General features: G+C 45.0%; 1 protein-coding gene across 4 annotated transcripts in view; it reads left to right on the top strand.

Moving 5' to 3' along the window:
• LOC141106369 (phospholipid-transporting ATPase IK-like) overlaps nucleotides 1-15,113 on the top strand; it is a 313,227-nt gene that overhangs the window by 53,830 nt on the left and 244,284 nt on the right. The window contains exon 1 of one of the 4 annotated variants that reach the window (XM_073597095.1): nucleotides 3,168-3,339. The exons of 2 other annotated variants lie outside the window; for them this stretch is intronic. The gene's annotated coding sequence lies outside the window, so the exon portion shown is untranslated. Of the gene's footprint in view, nucleotides 1-3,167; nucleotides 3,340-3,738; nucleotides 3,906-15,113 lie in introns of those variants that run through there. One more of the 4 variants, XM_073597097.1, reaches the window with a different exon arrangement.

Genomic DNA, 15,113 nt, shown 5'->3' with positions numbered 1-15,113 from the left:
GTCGCCCGTGCCCCTGGAAGATATCACATATGACGAAACATGTCGGGCAGAACCACGCGCTGACATCATCATGCCCCACGTGACCCCAAAAGTGCAGGTGTTTTGAATTTTATTGCTGGCAAGTGTTTTTCATGATGTTTGTACATGCAACTAGATTTTATACAATAAGCCAGTGTTTTTTAAAAAATGATAACACACTAATGGAGCCTTTGTTCCTCTATATGCTTTGTGCTAACTTGGGAGATTGCGCTTTCGAGGAAGGGAGACAGACGGTGGCCATACATTGAGGAGGACGCCCCTAGTCTGCCTGCGCACCTTAGAGCCAAGACCCATCCCAAACCCCGTAGAGGGCAATATCTGCAGGCGTGTGTGACCTCGCTATAACAGGAGGTTCACTCCTTCCGGTAAGAGTCTCCATTCCTTCAGGTGATTGCCACATGGAGAGCTCCATCTCTTTCCCTTGTTGGTGGTGAAAGCTCTGAGAATCTTTTCCATCCTTCTGGATTTCTACCGTCACAAAACTTGTTTAATTTTCTATCTTTCAGAGACTTTATTTCATTAATTACTTTTCACTTTATATGTTATTACATGTACTATACAGATATTCTTACACTTCAGTGATTCATAGTGTTTTAAGATTTCAGTTTTATATTTTGTTCACTATTTTTGATTAGCGCGACTATTTTATTTATTAACTTATTGTATTGTATGGGTCTTGGCACATTATGATGACTACAGGCATTTTCTGACAGGGACGTTCAGAGGCAGGGAAAAAGCCCCTTCTCGATCGCGTTTTCTGAAGAAGTTTAGTAGCTGTAAAAAAACGTAATTCGCTCCTAAACTCCGATTATCTCTTGTGAACGTCAAGTTTCAACATTATTTTTTATTTGGGAGTTAACTTATGCAGAGGGGAGTGCAGAGGGGAGTGTTGTTAAGTGCAAAAAACGCCTGTAAACTCAAACGCTCATAAACTCTCATAAACTCGCCTAAACTTTGTACAATATGCTCTCAATTCGCGTTTTTTATGCCACATTTTTCCAGCTAAAATCTTTTTTTCTGCTCCTAGTGTGCGTGGAGCCTAAGCCTCGTACTCACGGTCTGATTGTTGGACGACCGAGCGTCTGATTTTTGTCAAAAAGGCATGTGCAGGATTTTGTCCAGCATACTAACGATACGCATATTGTCGTTTGACAAACACAAACGTAGTGACGTACTATGAGTGTGTAAAGAGGAAGTTCATTTCTCAAGCGCCACCCTTTGGACCCTTCTGCTAATGTCGTGTTAGTAGAAGTTTGGTGAGTGTTGATTCGTGATTTTCAGATCGTGCAAAACAAATGCCTTTTAAAATACGTTTGGCATAACTACATCAATATCACTAGCAAAGTAGCTTCATTATTATCCCAATAGAGAAGATGTGAATTTTGACATTTCATCAATTGCCGCGTCACGAATGGTAATTATAGATTACGAACATGAGTTTACAAGACCAAACTCTTCCCAGTTGTTGCTCTATTCTAAGCATGCGTGTTTGTACTTTTGACTTTTGTGTGACAATTTCTGTACTGACCATCCGAAAATCTGACGTTGAGTTCACGTCAGACGAAAATTTTATAGTCTGCACATCCAGCTTTTGTCTGACGAAAATGTCAAATCGTCTGTCGAATGCACCGTACTAATGATCCGAAAATCCGCAGACAGCTCGTCTTCAGACTTTTCCCTTCTGATTTTCGTACCGTGTGTACGAGGTCTTAGCTTCTTCCAAAGTAAACTAACTTTGGATGAAGCCAGCTAATGCTGCTTTCACCTGTTTACTAATGCCTTTGCAAGGTGTTTGGGACCTTTCTCTATGCATAGCCTCATTATTTGGTGTTTTGGATATATTACACTATATAATTTTATATGTTTTTTGGGGAACATCATTCTGAGCTTTGAAGGTGAGTATTTGAGAAGAAAGAAGGCATCAAACATCTTTGGGAAACATCTTTGGGAAACACAAGCTTTATTATATCCTTATATGCTGGGTAGCACAGTCTGATGAGAGTTTGAAATTGATATAAGCACATGCATGTCTGCAAGCATCAAGATTGTGTAAATTGACTATTATGTGCTGGTTTTATCTGTATATGTTCATTCACCTGGGTGGCGTTTTTGTTTCCAGCAGCTGAGGGTTTGTTTCTGGTGGAACTGATTGTTTAGATATCTAAGATCACAAGGAAAAATATGCGCTAATCGATATGTGGAAGCAAGCAGCCAGCAAAGTTTGTTGATATCAAACATAAAAATCCAAAAATAAATAATGCGGCGCTAAATTCAATAACTAAAAAGCAGTCCAAAGATGGTCTGAGGAATGGGAGAAATCCAATCACCAGGTATAGTGCAGATGTAAAGGAACACTCGTCACCACGTGGTAATGTAGTCTGCTTACCAGAAGGCTGTAAATAGTGGGCATGTATAGATATTCTCAATAGCATCCAGCAAATCCAGCTCTCTGGAACCCCTGGTAAAAACAGACAACAACTTCCAGATGGCTTCCTTCACAGATCAACATCTCCCATAAATCACATCAGCAGTGGGACTTTCAAATATGCAGTCATCAAATACCCAGGGAGAGAAATAAGGGACCCATAGTGAAACCCGTATTGATAATAAAAACAATTTATTGTAGTAACTTACAGTTGAAGTTCAAAAATGCATGCATCAAATAGGACAATCGGCTGCAGCGTTCAGCGTACTGGTGTCAACCTGCCTTTTAGTTTTTTGGTCGAACTTGATGGACTTGTGTCTTTTTTCAACCTGACTAACTGTAACTATGAAGGCTTCTTACTGTTAGAGGGGTAAGGATGTGGAACTCCTTTTCACAGTTATTAGTGTCAGTGGGGAGTGTAGATAAGTTCAAAAACTTTTTTGTGTTTCTTAGCGAGTGCAATATACAGAGACAATGAAAGTGGTAGTGACATAAACACACACATATGTTGAACTGGATGGACTGGTGTCTTCATTTAACCTTACCAACTATGTAAACTGTCTCTTGATTATACGTTTGAAAAAAACTGAGATCATTGTAACATAAATAAATTACATTTAGGAAGAACCTGTTCTTCAGTGAGACGCTGCCAAAAGTAACTCAGATGTTCTGTACATACAGTGACTTAGCTATTAAATACACAATCCCAACAAAGAAACACTTGACAGGTAATCACTGATGTGAACAAGGTGATCCATCGGTATTGCAAGAAAGTAGTTAGAAGCATTTCCTGAAAACGTTGGCTTAAAAAAATATTTCCCCCTTGCTATTTTGCCAGAAGAGATGTGAGGAAAACACACAAGGACTACGAACAGGTAGGAGTTTAACACCATCATTTGGCCCCTTCTTTTCAAGGGTGGTAGAATTTCCCTGTCACCTACTGCATTAGTTTATTAAAGGGGGAAAGCAGTGCTGGCGAGGTGACTTTGTATGCATATCCATAATTATGGATATAAGCAAAACTTATTTTCTTGATTTATTGAGTGCCAAAATACCAGGGCTTGTTGAAAAAAAAATAAATGGCTTAACTTGTGCACATATACTAAAGCACATCTAAGCCTGAGAGTGATGTATAGCGTCTTACTAGTCCTTATATGTAGTAGCTGTTTCTTTATTTCAGGCTATTTTTATATTTTTTAGTCACCTGCCAGTAGCACAATTCCTGCCCTAGGGTGACAACATTCACTCACACTGTCTATAGAGGAGCAGCATTTTCACCCTGGGACTGGACTACAGAACACCTCTCCCCCACCTCCATAACATGGGAAGGGGACATTCTGAAGTTTAGAGGTAGCTGGGAACAAAGTTACTGATGAGAATGCAACACAGGCAAAGAACACAGAACGTTATCAGCTGAAAAGACTTCTGGCAAGATCAGCAGGTATTTTTTGCCCATATCGAACACATAGTGCTCATAATTTTAAAAACCTCATGCAGAATTTGTAAAATGTTGTCAACTTTTGCTGCATCAGCTCCACAAAACAGTCCACTTACAATATACCAAACAGAACCTATAGAAACCTGCTTTTCTGCCACTTCCCCCCATCCTTTAACAACTTTGGACACAAATTTTTGTTTTTGGGGAGCAGGTACCTGGTTTTGACAGGCACCCACTCCCAATCTCAGCTCCCCTGTCTTTCTCTGCAGCTTTCTGGGACACGTCACAAGTCTCAGAAAAAGCTGTAGGACCACTCACAAAGTCCAGTGCGGCTTGCGCATGTGCAGTAGGAAGCCAGCTGTGAAGCCACTAGGGCTCACAGCCAACTTCCTATAGTAAAGATCCCAGGCCAAGGACCAGAAGACCAGTGAAGAAACCAGCTGAGTGAAGACAGCGCTGGATCCCTGAACAGGTAAGTGTCCTCATTAAAAGTCAGCAGCTACAGTGTTTGTTTTTTTTCTTGGGGTCACTGAAGATCCATGTTAAATTTTTGAACAAAATAAAAAATGTTTTGAATTCTTGATTAACTGGGGGAGACTTACTGAAACTGGAGAGTGCAAAATTTGGTGCATCTAGGGTTACCACCTCATCCCTTTAAACCCGAACACATTAATTACACAGATCCTGAGGCTAATTTAAAGCGGCGTTCCACCCAAAAGTGGAACTTCTGCTCATTGTACTCCTCCCCCCCTCCGGTGCCACATTTGGCTCCTCTCGGGGGGGAGGGGGGACAGCATACCTGTCTTTCACAGGTATGCTTTCCCCACTTCCGGGAGTCTTAACCGCGGGTATTGACGTCACGGCTGGGGATCCCTCCTACTCCCTCCTCCTCTCCCTGAAGCCGGGCCAGTAGGAGAGAGGAACGGAGCCTTGCGCATGCGCAGTTGGGTTCCTGGCATGAAGCCGAAAAGGCTACACTGCCAGGTTCCCTTACCCGCAATGGATGCGGCATGCACCCAAGAGCTGATGGAAACATCAGCTGCGGTGCCGACATCGCTGGACTCCAGGACAGGTAAGTGTCTGATTATTAAAAGTCAGCAGCTGCAGTATGTGCCACTGCTGGCTTTTCATTTTTGCAGCGGTGGGCAGACCTTCGCTTTAATGCAGATAAGGCACCAAGTGAGTTTAATTACCACCTTAATCAGTCACAGAACCTGTGTAATTAATATCTGTTTGGGTTTAACCCTTTCGCTGCCAGGTCCGTGCACCGTACGGACCTACAACACTGCCCCCAGGTGGTCAAGTCCGTACGCCAAACTGGCCTCTTTTCTCCCTCTCCTATAAGCTCATGGTCACTTCAATGACCAGTAACTCATAGCAGAATTGTTCAGCAGACTCTGCTGAACAATTCTGTAACTCTGATTAGCGGATTACAACCCGCTGGTCAAAGCTATTAACCCTAAATTTGACTGCACTGTCCCCCACCCCCCCCATGCCGTCGCTTCACTGTCCCCAACCTCTCCACCCCCATCGCTCCCTTCCACTTAAAACTGCACCCCCACTCTCCGTTCCTATCCCCTTCACCCCCCTTCTTCATCCCCGGCACTGAGTACCCCCCTCCACCCAATCTGACCCCCCCGCAAATTCGATCCCCCGCAGCTACCATCACAAGAGAGCATCAGGTTCTGCATGGGGCTTGGGGGGGATCCAGATGTGTCCCCCCCATCACTCAGATCACCCCCCCCCCACACCAGCCCCCGCACCCCCGATCCATCCATGCTGGGAGCGGCATCCCTCCTTCCCCTCCCGCAGCCTGCAACTTTTGCTCCGGAAATCTGACAGGCTGGGGATTGCGGGGGAGGGGGGAGCGGTACAAGTGTGGGTGAAGTTTGGGCTTGGGGGGGGCTTGGTAAACATGTGTTTACCACCCACCTCAGTGTAGCACCCTGGGCGCAGGCAGCGATCACTATGATCGCTCCTAAATGTCCACTGACATCTGATAATAGTAACTGCGATTGTTACTATGTATCAGCCTGTCAGTTTATGAAAGAGTGAGGAATCTCTATACAGATTCCTTATTCATTCAAGTAAAGTGATACAGAGAAAAGGACTATCTTCAGTCCATTTCTCTGTCTCAAAAAAAAAAGAGATATGGGGGTCTGTTTAGACCTCTGATATTTCACCAAAGACCCCCCCACAAAAAAAAGAAAAGGAAAAAAAATATATATAAATATTACCTGTCCAGGGAGCCCGCGATGTCGGCAGCCGAAGGCAATCCGTCCTTCGGCTCTCGGCTGCTGCCGCCACCATCCTCGGTGAGGGAATAAGGAAGTGAAGCCGTGCGGCTTCACTTCCTGGTTCCCTACTGCGCATGCGCGAGTCGCGCTGCGCGTCCTCTCAGGTCCCTGCTGTGTTCTGTGTCTCACAGAATACAGCAGAGGAGGACGGGGTAGGCGCCGGAAGTGGCATAGGTCACCGCAAGCGCCGCGGTGTGCTATGCCAGGAAGTGGGAGCAAATACATGTATTAGACACGTATCTGCTCCCTCCTCCCCCCTGAAAGGTGCCAAATGTGACACCGGAGGGCAGGAGGAATCCAAAAAGTGGAAGTTCCATTTTTGGGTGGAACTCCACGTTAAAAAATATAACTGTAAAAAACGGTGACGGCTTCCCCTCTCACACCCCCCCCTCCACAGTGACGGTCTCCCCCAGCGCTCACCCCTCCATGGCTTCCTCGGTTTTCTCAGGATTAGACAGAAGATAATAGCGAATATTAATTCGCTATTGTCACAAGTGGTTGGTTTCGGGGCACAATGCCCTGCGCCCCGAGACCAACCTTTTTTAAGCCAACTAGAGCTTTAGTATCTAATCATGTGGCTTGAAAAAAAATGTATGAGCCCAGCGCTCTGTATGGGAGTGGCTCCCCTAATGGACCGACCGCTCCTATTAAAACCCCTTTCACATGGAGCGGACTCTGTCAAGCAGATATGCCTGCTTAGCGGGGGATCTATCTGTTGATCCCTGCTGAGCAGGCGGATGACAGTTCCGCGTCCGCTCTGCTGATGCAGAGCAGACACAAACAGCCCACTGTTCTCTATGGGCAGGTCGAACCGAAACGGACCGCCTGTCCATTTCCATCGGATACCATCTGATCCGATCTGCTAGATGGATGGAGAATGGAATCCCCATCTGTCTGTTTTTAGCAGATTGGATCAGATGCAGGCGAGTGTAAACGGACACATTTACATCAGTCTCTCCATAGAGAACAATGGGTGGTCCGATTGGGCCCCCCCTTAAAAAACGAACAGGCAGACCCAATCGGTGTGCTTGTGTGAAAGGGGCCTAAGGCCTTGTTCAGACAGGGAATACACAGCGTACCTTTACAGGGATGCACAGGTGTTCCATGCATCTCTGTGAAGTTAGTCCTATTTATGTCATTTGGGATGTAGCACCTGCACCAACAGAGCCGTTGCTCCCAATTTTACATCCATGCAGGTCCACATGCATGTCCCTGAGCTCACACTGTTTGTGTTCAGGGTCATGTACCCACACGGATGTCAGATTGGGAACAGCAGCTAAGCCTGTGCAGCCGTTGCATCCCAATTGACATAAATGGGACTGCCTGTACAGTGATGCATGGAACACCTGTGCATCCCTGTGCGGGTATACATGGCCCCCCATGGGCGTACACTTTAGTATGCCACATGTGAACGATGCTTTAGTAGTAATTTAGCAGGAATTTTGTTATGTTGTGTTTATGTACACTATTAATGATTTTAGTGTATTTTTAGCGAAAATATTGATTTGATAAACATTTGCGCAAATATCGCGCTGCCTTAAAAATCAGTAGCACCTTCTTTTTTTTCTTCTGGCCACATGTGAACGATGCTTTAGTACTATTTTAGCAGGAATTTTGTAAGTTACGTTGTGTTTATGTGCAATATTAATGATTTTAGTGTTTTTTTTCTGAAAATAGTGATATCATGAACATTTGAGCAATTATTGTGGGGCCCAAAAAATCAGTAGCACTTTTTTTTATTCTACAGGTCATGTGCTTTTAGAAAATATCTAGTTTGAGGGGTCTTTTCAAATTCTGAAAGATGCCAGTGAAAAATGGTAACCTCCAGATTTTGTAAACTGTTGTTGTTTACAGTTTTACGTACCTTCAGTTTTCGTCATTTCACAAAAAGATGCAATTTAAAATGTACAAATATTTGTTATTTATTAACTCAATATAGTTTTAACTTTTATATTTACTAGGAAGTTAGCAGGAATTTTGTACATTTTGCCATGTATGAATACAATATTAATGATTTTAGTGTATTTTTAGCGAAAATATTGCTTTGGTAAACAGTATTGTGGGGCCTTAAAAATTGCACCTTGTTTTTATTCTACTGGTCTACTGCCTTCAGAAAATATATGGTTTGGGGGGTCTTTTACAAACTCTGAAAGCTGTAAGTGAAAAATGAAAACCTCCAGATTTTTTGAGAAATCTTTGGGTACGTTCGATTTTCACCATTTTGCAAAAAGGCGAAATTTTAAATTTACAAATATTTGTTATTTATTAACTCCATACAGGGTAAGATTTTACATTCAGTAGGGATTTAGCAGGAACTTTGTAAAAATAGCTGTGTTTTTATCTGCTAATAATGGTTTTAGCGTATTTTTTGTGAATATATTGGTTTGATAAACATCAAATACCACAGGGTCTAAAAAATCTGTAGTACTTTCTTTTTATTCTACTGATCATGTGCTTTCAGAAAACATATGGCTTGGGGGGGGGGGGGGGGGTGTCTTTTACAAACTCTGAAAGCTATAAGTGAAAAATAAAAAAGCAAAAGAAAAGTTGCAATAATGGTCTGGCCACCTGAGTATACAAAATGGAGCACAGGGCCTGGCAGCAAAAGGGTTAAAGGGATGAGGTGACAACTCTACCTTTAGAAGGCAGGAATTGACACATCCAGAAGAAGACACCACAGCACACACTGTTAACCCTTGAGTCACCAAGAATTATTACAGATATACAGATAATATTTTAGGCATCTGCCTACATACTAATTTAGTTACACCTTTTTATATATTATTGGTGGTTTTATTTTGCAAGATGTAAATGAAAGCTTGCAAATCCCTTTGTATGTACTGCAAGTCACAATTTAAGTGTAATTGAATCCGAAAAATAACAAAAATGCTGACAGGTAGAATTTTTTATGACAGAATCGGTCTCTTCTGTCATAAGTGCTTTTAGTGTTAATGCACACTGAGCTGGGCATGCACAGCTCAGCACACATTTACAGCACGGCTCTTTGCTCTGATGATTTCACTGGGAAGTAAGGTCATTGTGGCCAAAGAGTTTGAATTACAAAGGAAGACTGAAAGATGATGGAAGCACCCATTGCCAGCGGGAGTGCTGGAGGGAAACGTTTGACAGGTAAGCCTGCCATAATGTGCTAGTATGCGGTGCATGCTAGCGCATTATGGCTAACAGCTCCTGGGGAAATTTTTTTTAAATTGTGAAGTTTAATTCAGCTTTAGGACCGGTTCACACATGCGCTCTGACTTCCAAAGCAAGTCATATGACATGTCAAAATCAATGGTTCCCTATGCGAGGCGTCTTAAGTGGTCCGACGTGTGTCGGTCCCACTTTGAAAATGCTCCCTGCACTACTTTGGTCTGACTTGGGCATGATTTCAGCCCTTTGATTTGATTGTAAGTCGCATCCAAGTGGGATCATCATCTTTTTTTTTTTTTTCATACTGTGTTTTTATTAGTATATAAAATAAGTACAGTGCAGCTTATACAGCACAACATGTGCATGACATATACATTTCGGTAGAAACATCAAACTCCAATACAGGAAGAAGGAAGAAGGAAACAATTGGGTAATACAATTATGATCCTTTGTTCTGGTTAGGATGAGTCAAAGGTGTATACAGGAATGCAGTGAATAATACAATATGTATAGGGTGTTTCATTTTAGTCACAATCATTACACACTGCATGCCAAGGTGGGACGTGGTCCAGTGTTTTGCATATTGCACCAAGGTGGTTAAAGAGGAGGCCTTTGAATGCCACATTCTACCTACATAGAGCATTGATCAGGGCCGTCTTAACATCATGGGCCCCTGGGCAAAGTAATACACTGGGGCCCCTACCAGCCTGCCCCAATTTGCACCCCTACTCTGAAGAATTATCGTACGAATAGTTGATAGAATTAAAAATATATTGATCAGTACTTTTAATAAAATCAATTTTAAACAATGAGAACACATGCCATAAATCAAAGACTAATCAACACAAAGGAAACAGTACAGAGGGAGGCAGAAAGGCTCAGTACAGGGTAGGTCAGTAGGGCACAGTACTGATTCAGGGACGCTGCCCAGGACACGGCTATCCTGGGACAGCTTAGTAAAAGCATGACTGTCCCAGCGAATCCGAGACAGTTGGCAAGTATGATGTAATGCAAGATTATCATGGGGCCCCCATGCACCTGGGGCCCCTGGGCAGTGCCCATGGGTGCCCATGCATTAAGATGGCCCTGGCATTGATCCATCCTGAGGATTTAATTTCTGGTGTTGGTTTGTAGTTTCTTCTCCTTTGAGCTATGTCCTGGTTTGGATGGATTTCTTCCCCATGGAATGTGAAGTGGAATTTCTTCTAACAAGAACCTGATATCGTTTAAGCTTTTTGCTCAGCACTAGTGGTTTCTTGGGTCTGGTGCCCTGTCAGACTGTGGAGCAATTACATCACTTGGGGACGTTGAGTTGTTGCAATGATGTCACATGAATCACGCTATGATTTTTTTATGTTCTTAATATACTGTTCATATATATCGGGAACAAGACCCTGACTCGGAGCACGCCAGGACTGCCAGTACCTCTTTGGATATATTTGGGAAAGTTTTTCCCTAAAGCTCATTTGGCTTTTCCATTAATTTGGAAGCCAACACTTTCTGGTAAGCTGCTATCTTTAACTGTTGATGTTGCACACAGAAGATCTGAGGAAGCTGGCTCTCCTATGCATTCAGTGATCTGTTTTGTCTTTTCCCATGGAATATGTTCTTCTGGGACACTGAAATCTACTCTCATATTCTATTCTTGTTTTTCTTCAAATTTATTTTTGGACTTTTTAGGAACTTTTATTAATGAATTTGAGTACTTCACTATGCCACATACAGTATATTGTCACAGTGTTTTTTTAATTTTTTGAAATCATGTTATATTTGTCATTTTTTTGATAGCGCTGCACTATATATATATATATATATATATATATATATATATATATATTGATTGCTTTTGGTGTTTTTATCTATTGGCCCGTGCTAGCAGCTGTTTTATCACCTGTAGGTGTTTTCTTCGTTTGTACACATACTGTATCTAGTGCGGATATTTTTTACATTTCTATTCACAATGATACAATATAAAAGAGATGACAACATGGACCAAAAGAAAAAGAAAACAAAAAAGAAACAAACCAGAAAAACTTCTGCACTCAGAGGTCCAAAAGAGAAAGCCTCCAGGGTGTGAAAAAAGTAGCAGTAGCTTAAAACTGTGCAAACCATTGCCTTTCCGAGCAACTAAGTGCCACTATCACGACTATTGGATCAGATAGTAGAACATTCTAGACCCTAAATGTTACACAGGCCCCATTGCTTTTCATGCGGAGAGACAGCAACCTAAAGTGGAGTTCCACCCAAAAGTGGAACTTCCGCTTATCTGATTCCTCCCTTCCTCCGGTGGCACCTTATGGGTACCCTTCCGGGTGACCAGGCCGCGGCAAATTGCATCAGCAGCTCGGACCCCCTTCTCCTCCCTTCCCTTCTGCCGGGCCAGTGAGAGAGCGCAGCGAGCTTCGCACATGTGCAGTAGGGACCCTGCCGTGAAGCCGAAAGGCTACACTGCCGGGTTCCCTTATCCGCAATGGCGGCGGCAGCACCCGGCCAGCTGATGTAAACATCGGTTGCAGTGCCAACATCACTGGACTCCAGGACAGGTAAGTGTCCTAATGTTAAAAGTCAGCAGCTACAGTATGTATAGCTGCTGTTTTTTTAATTTTTAAAGGGGTGAGCAGAACTCCGCTTTAAGGATCAGGTAGCTCACAGGTGTCAAATAGCCCCACCCACTGTCCCCAGAAATTTATGGGGGCATTCCCTGGCTTAATAGATCAACTTATAGATAGGTAGTACATGGTTAATCAAATTCTTCCATAGGTTAATGGAGACGACCTACGATTGAATCCATTGTAATACCACTGTTTTCCTTTGCATAAAACAACATATAATGAAGAAATTGTTTCTAATGCGAGCCCAAATCCATGTCCTCCAGAGCCCAAATCCATATCCTCCAGGGATCATCTTCCTAACTGATCCCACTTGTGGCGTGGGACTTGTGCTCTGAGGATCTTGAGAGGATACCGCACGCCAAAATAACAACCACCTTTGGTCTGGTATGGATTTTGCGGGAAAACCCCACACCGTTTTTTTTCTCCCCCTGCTTTTCCCCCCCAAAATCCATACCAAACCCTTATCCAAGCACGCAGCCTGGCAGGTCGGGAAAGAAGGGGAGAGCGAGGCCCCCCTCCCCTCCTGGACCATACCAGGCCACATACCCTCAACATAGGGGGTGGCGGCTTTGGGGCAGGGGGGCTCTGTGCCCCCCACCCCAGAGCACCTTGATAATGGGGACCTCTTCCCGACAACCCTGGGATGTGGTTGTGGGGTCTGCGGGCAGGGGGGCTTATCAGAATCTGGAAGCCCCCTTTAACAAGGGGGCCCCCAGATCCTGTCCCCCCCATGTGAAAGAGTATGGGGTACATTGTACCCCTACCCATCCACCAAAAGAAAAACGTAGTGTTACAAAAAACAAGAGACGGTTTTGGAAAAATCCTTTATTAAAAATGAAGAATGTCCCTCGTCGTAGCTCTGTGACTTCTCCCTCCGCAGACCCGGTCTTTCCCTGACACTGACTTCCACTGTTATGTCAGGTCCGATGTCTGCCATTTCTTATATAACCATGGGGCGTGGCCATACAGGGGACGTCACACTGAGACCCTGCCCCCTTCTGTCATGAGGGGGCAAGGTCTCCGTGTGACATCCCCCAGATGGCCACACCCCATGGCTATATACTGTAAGAAATGGCAGACACCGGAGAAGAAGTGGAGGAAGAAGAAGTGGAGGAAGAAGACATGGAGCTACGATGGGGACATTCCTAACTACTTCAGTACAGGGCATTTCCACCCCCTTCCTGCCCAGACCAATTTTCAGCCTTTAGCGGTGTAATATTTTGAATGACAATTGCGCGGTCATCAGGGCTGTGTTTTGGCCTAGGCCGACACGGCAAAAAAAGCCGCCCCCGCATGAGAGAAAGTCCCCCACCCGACTCCCGGCTCCCCCGGCCACCCCCTGCACACATGCAGCCCACGGCGGCCGCCTTGCTGTAGCGGCGCTGCTGTGTATGGGCGTGCTTGGCAGAGGATGGAGGGGCGTGTGTATGGGCGTGCTTAGCAGAGCTCACGCCCCTCCACCCTCCACCCTCTGCCGTGGGCTGCATGTGTGCGGGGGGCAGGCGCGGGAGCCGGGAATCGGGTGGGGTGACTCACGCCCCCATAAGCGGTCGGTGATTGGCGGAGGTGGAGCCTTATGCTCCGCCTACCCTCCTCTGAACTGCTTCTACTCGGCACTGGGGCGAGGTCTGGCAGTGAGTTCAGGAGGAGAGAGAGAAGCACAAGGGAACCTCCCAGGACAGCAGATAAAGTCATTTAATAAATTATATCAGTGTTATGGGAACAGTGTTGGCATTTGATGGGCACAGTGGCTGCAATTGAGGGCACAGTGGCTACAATTGATGGGGCACAGTGGCTGCAATTGATGGGGCACAGTGGCTGCGTTTGATGGCACAGTGGCTGCAATTGATGGGCACAGTGGCTGCAATTGATGGGCACAGTGGCTGCAATTGATGGGCACAATGGCTGAGTTTGATGGCACAGTGGCGGCAATTGATGGGCACAGTGGCTGCAATTGATGCGCACAGTGGCTGTGTTTGATGGCACAGTGGCTGCAATTGATGGGGCACAGTGGCTGCGTTTGATGGCACAGTGGCTGCAATTGATGGGCACAGTGGCTGCAATTGATGGGCACAGTGGCTGCGTTTGGTGGGCACAGTGGCTGCGTTTGATGGGCACAGTGGCTGCGTTTGATGGGCACAGTGGCTGCGTTTGATGGGCACGGTGGCTGCGTTTGGTAGGCACAGTGGCTGCGTTTGATGGCACAGTGGCTGCGTTTGGTGGACACAGTGGCTGCGTTTGATGGGGCACAGTGGCTGCATTTGATGGGCACAGTGGCTGCATTTGGTGGGCAAAGTGGCTGCGTTTGATGGAACAGTGGCTGCGTTTGGTGGGCACAGTGGCTGGGTTTGATGGAACAGTGGCTGCGTTTGATGGGGCACAGTGAGGCTGCAATTGATGTCTTTTTTCTGAATTTTTTTAGTTTGTTTGCACCCCCCCAAAAAATTTTGAGCACCAGCTGCCACTGGCATGTGCAAAGTGCTCCATGCATGCTAAAATCAATGCAAACCCTTTAAACAGTCCACATTTAGTGAAAGTGCATTAATATGCAGATCATGATATTGCAATAAAGTGCTCCATCAATGCTGAAATCAATGCAAACTCATTAAAGAGGAGTCCCGCCCCCACCCTGTGAAAACATTAAAACTCAGCAGCTACAAATACTGTAGCTGCTGACTTTTAATATTAGGACACTTACCTGTCCAGGGATCCCGCGATCTCAACACCTCAGCCGATTTTCGGATTGGCTCTTGGGTTTTGCCACCATCATTCATGGTAAGAGAAACTGGACGGTTCACTACTGAACGTGTGCGAAGCGCGTTGCACTTTCTGAATGCCCCAGTGGAGGAAGGAGGAGGGGGGCCGAACTTCAGAGGGGGCAGCACAGTCTCCAGGGAGTGGGGAAGGGTACCTGTCAAAAACAGGTACCTGTTCCACCCTCCCCCCTGAAAGGTGCCAAATGAGCCTAAAGAGGAAGGGGTGTGGTTTACAGATGATAGGGTGGGTCTTAAACAGGAAGGGGTGTGGCCTCAGCAGCAAGGGGTGGGTCGTATTTAAATTGGGGGGGTGCATGAGTTTAGTCAGGGCAGCACAAAACCTAAATACACCACTGGCGGTCATGCAACACTGTACTCGTATGAAATTGTTATCCA

This window comes from Aquarana catesbeiana, linkage group LG08 (genome assembly GCF_042186555.1).
Source record: "Aquarana catesbeiana isolate 2022-GZ linkage group LG08, ASM4218655v1, whole genome shotgun sequence".
In the NCBI taxonomy this organism is placed as follows: domain Eukaryota; kingdom Metazoa; phylum Chordata; class Amphibia; order Anura; family Ranidae; genus Aquarana; species Aquarana catesbeiana.
Note: the sequence above shows the minus strand (reverse complement) of the source record. Positions and strands in the feature narration are given on the sequence as shown.